The sequence below is a fragment of the Desmodus rotundus genome, chromosome 13 (assembly GCF_022682495.2).
Source record: "Desmodus rotundus isolate HL8 chromosome 13, HLdesRot8A.1, whole genome shotgun sequence".
In the NCBI taxonomy this organism is placed as follows: Eukaryota; Metazoa; Chordata; class Mammalia; order Chiroptera; family Phyllostomidae; genus Desmodus; species Desmodus rotundus.
The window spans coordinates 12,856,715-12,861,014 of record NC_071399.1 but is presented as its reverse complement, the minus strand read 5'-3'; the positions used below and the strand labels follow the sequence as shown (position 1 = coordinate 12,861,014).

The 4,300-nt window shown below is 36.9% G+C and overlaps 1 pseudogene across 1 annotated transcript; it reads right to left on the bottom strand.

The window, feature by feature from the left end:
* Positions 1-2,526: 2,526 nt before the first annotated feature.
* Positions 2,527-4,083, bottom strand: LOC128779887 (heterogeneous nuclear ribonucleoprotein A3 pseudogene; annotated as a pseudogene). The gene has a single exon (XR_011650717.1). The product of XR_011650717.1 is annotated as a heterogeneous nuclear ribonucleoprotein A3 pseudogene (transcript).
* Positions 4,084-4,300: the final 217 nt, after the last annotated feature.

Sequence of the window (4,300 nt, the reverse complement as noted above, 5' to 3'; positions counted from 1 at the left end):
CAAAAGCGCCTGAAATGTGTGTGAAAAAATATATGTTTAACATACGGGCAACTTTTATATATTCATTTCCTTACCAATACTGTAAAGTACTTCCAGTACCCATCTACGTGTTTTAAATTGAAAACATCTCATCCATATATGACAGACGAGAGATATTAGATACACTTCATTAAGAATGGGCAACCCAAGTGGTGTGAAAAGATGAGAAAAATACTTGGAGGAGAAATTCTTCAAATGGTGCTGAATTTGCTTTGCTTCAAGTTGGTGTAGTTGAAGTCCTCGTCCAGTCCCCACAGTGTCGCTGGCATGTTACATATGCTCATAACTGTTCAATATGTCAATGAGCACATTTGAGTAGTTAATGCACATCTGACACTCTATGTAAACTGATTTACTACTCATTATAGTTTTGAGAATGATGCTATTATTACTTTCACTTATAAATTAGTGAAAGGAGCCAGAGACAGGTTGATAAAACTTGTCCAGGGTCATTCAGCTGTCAGGTGTCAGATCTGGGATTCAGGCCTCAGGTTCAGAGGCTCAGTTCCAGAGACTGGGTCCTTAAGACAATACCATAGTGTCTCTTAGTGATTTCCTATATATGTTTAGATAGAGAAATAAATGAACAAATAATGAATATATGAGCATATTACTCTTAAGGTAATTATAATGTAAAACATAACAAAAGTATGCTGCTTAATTTCCAAATACTTGGGAATTTTAGTGATATTTCCTTTTGGTTTTTAATTTAATTTTATTGCTATCAGAAGACATATCTTTAAGGTTTCAATATTTTCAGATTCATTGAAACTTCTTTTATGTTTTCAAGTGTTATCTATCTCTGTACATGATCTGCGTGCATTTTAAAAGATGAAACAGGAAACAAAAAGTAGTGATGCCAGAAGTGAACTTCAAATCAGATATAAATGGAGGTACCGGAGAAATAGCTGTCTGGGGGGCGTCGAAACCCCCGCTACGCAGGAGATTCTAGATGTGCAGCTGGAGGAACACAGGGAAGGCAAACATTAACAAAATTAGAAAGGGGTGTGACCAAAAAAATTAAGAGGTTTTAAAGGAATTGATACTGGCAAAAAATTGCACATTACAGGAACTCTCAGAGAAACTGCAAGACTTGAAAGCAAAAGGATAAACTATTGGAAGCTGATTCAATCACAGTAAAGAGTAAGAAAAGAGTTTTGCCAGGGCAGAACAAAGATGCCTCCTCTGTATGGTGTTCTGCTCTATTCAAACTACTTTAGAAGGCAAGCTCTATTCAAACTACTGCTGACATTATATTTGACAAAGAAGTAAAACATTTCAATCTCAATGCGTCGTTTTAAATTACAGTATATTAAAGAACTGTTGTACTCTTTTTCATTTTTCCTATACATTTATAACATATGGGAAAAAAGTTTTCATAATGTTTGGACAAAAGTTAATTTTGAAGTTAACGAATCTACTATAATTTTTCTCTTTGCCTGAATATGCTCATTGTATTTTTAACTGGCACAGTTGTTTTTGAGTTCCCACAACACCTTTTTAAATGAGAACTGCCTATATTTGAAGTAGCCAATTTTATAAGACAGTAACATGCCGTTTGACTCATTTGACGGTCTACACATACTGTGAAATCATCATAGCAACTAAGACATAATAATGAACATTTACATGAAGAAAAATATTTGTAGACAATTTCCTTCTAAAAGGAGGTGAGGGTGGGTGGGGAAGGGGAAAGTAGTGGTGGGAAAATGGAGACAAGTGTATATGAACAACAATAAAAAAAGATTTAAAAAATGAACTCAAACATTTATAAAAATAAAATAAAATGAAATATTAGACAGAATGGTAGAAAGAAAATAGAAAGAAAATTATTTAAGCCCACTGCTCTGTTTGATTAAACTGGGAGCAAGTTGGTAGCACTTTCTAAGTTGTGACCTAAAATAAGCATGATCAAGAAACTAAAAGATAAACACATCTTTTTCAAATCAGACAATTTACAATTAAATTAAAATGATACAAATTTAATGATACACTTAAAGGCATGGCGAAGAGAGACATTCACATGATATAGTTCTCAAAAATGATTGATTAGAATTCTCTGACATAGCTAAGTTGGTTTATTTGGTCTGTTTCTACATTGTGAGTTCCCTTTATCTATAAGCAATATCAATATTGACAGTTTCCCACGGTACCACTACAGCATTTGCTCAACATTTTTTTTTTTTTTTTTGAATTTTGAGATTTTTTCATTTGAAGGTAAATCTTAATGCTATTAAAGTCACAAATATGCTAATTTAAATACCCAATTCTATTTATCTAAAACACACAATGCAAACATACAAATATCTATTCTCTCCACATGTCAGAGCCCATTCATTTCATGGTTTGGAAATGGGGAGAATAGATTCCCCTTAAACTGCAAGTCAGCAGGTGTTTCTTTACAGTTAACTTTAGCAAAATTCATACAAAATAGTGATTAACAATGGTCTTCTTTACTTGTTAACTCACAAGGAAACACCTTCAAAACTGCATTTTGTTAAAGATTCTGTACTAAAATGTAGAAAAACTGAACTACACAAATATTGAAAAGTTAAAAATTCCTTAATTTTTTATTCCTGGTACCACTACCACAATTTACAGGGCAATATACCTGATGTAATGAAAAGAAAAAGAAAAAGACAAAGCTACAACAGATAAAAGACCTCAGGAATGTACATCTAATTGACACTACATTACATTAATCAATAGCTGCACTTTTTGCAAACTGTGGCTATGACAGTCCTGAACAAGAAGGGTTTCCTGTTTAAGCTGCAGTAACTTTTCTGACTATGGATCATCGCTCCTTCTGTGGCAGATTTTTACAGTTCCTCTAATGCATTTGGGACGACTGTCTCAAAGTAACCTGCAGCTTTCCTGACAACTCCTCGCTCTCTCTCCTGCTAAGAACTGTAGCCCTTTTCTGCTGAGTTTTTAGAACCTTCTGCTACCATATCCACCACTTCCACCACCAGATCCATAACCACCACCATAGGGGCTGCCCGAGCTTCTTCCACCAAAACTGCCCCCCTTCATGGGTCCATAATTTGACTGCTGTTGTCCACTATAATTTCCAAAATCATTATAGTTCCCACCACCACCATAGTTACCACCAAAATTTCCCCCTTCATTGTAACCATCATATCCACCACCACCACCATATCCACCACCACCTTGGTTTCCATATCCGGGTCCACCACCATAGCCTCCTCTACTACTATAACCAGGTCCACTGCCATAGTTGCCACCATCACCTCCAAATCCATTATATCCACCATCACCTCCTCCATAACTACCTCTGCTGCCACCTCCACCATAGCCTCCTCTTCCACCAAAGTTTCCACCACGGCCAAAGTTACCTCCACCACCTCCAAAGTTTCCTCCACGACCCATAAAGTTGCCAGATCCACCTCCACGGCCTCTTTGCGATCCAGCAGACTGCATTTCTTGTTTAGAAAGGGCCTTTTTCACTTCACAATTATGCCCATTAATAGTGTGGTATTTCTGAACAACAATTTTATCAACTGTATCATGATCATCAAAAGTTACAAAAGCAAATCCTCTTTTTTTCCCACTCTGCCTATCTTCCATTACTTCTATGGTTTCAATCTTGCCATACTTTTCAAAGTAGTCTCTCAAATTATACTCTTCTGTATCTTCTTTAATACCACCAACAAAAATTTTCTTCACTGTTAGATGGGCACCAGGCTTTACAGAATCCTCTCTAGAAACAGCTCTCTTTGGTTCCACTACACGGCCATCAACCTTGTGGGGTCGAGCACACATCGCTGCATCCACCTCCTCTACACAAGAGTAAGTGACAAAACCAAAGCCCCGGGAACGTTTTGTTTGGGGGTCTCTCATCACCACACAATCTGTGAGCGTGCCCCATTTCTCAAAATGTTCTCGTAAACTATCATCTGTAGTTTCAAAGCTCAAACCACCAATAAACAGTTTTCTCAGCTGCTCTGGTTCCTTTGGATCGTGGCCCTCCATTTTGAGACCGGACTCGCCTCTTCCAACTCGAGTTCAATATGGGACCGAGAGGAAGAGAGTTTGCTCAACATTTAACAGCTGTGTACACACAGATTAAAAGACAAAAGTCAGAGTTTAATTCCCTAGCTTCTGAGATAGCTTTGCCCCACCTTGCTTTATGTCATAGGATTGGTAAGCTCTGATCTTCGCTCAGGTATTAATGTTTTTCTTTTTGTTAATTTAATTTTTATTGTTATTCAATTACAGTTGTATGCCTTTTCTCCCCATC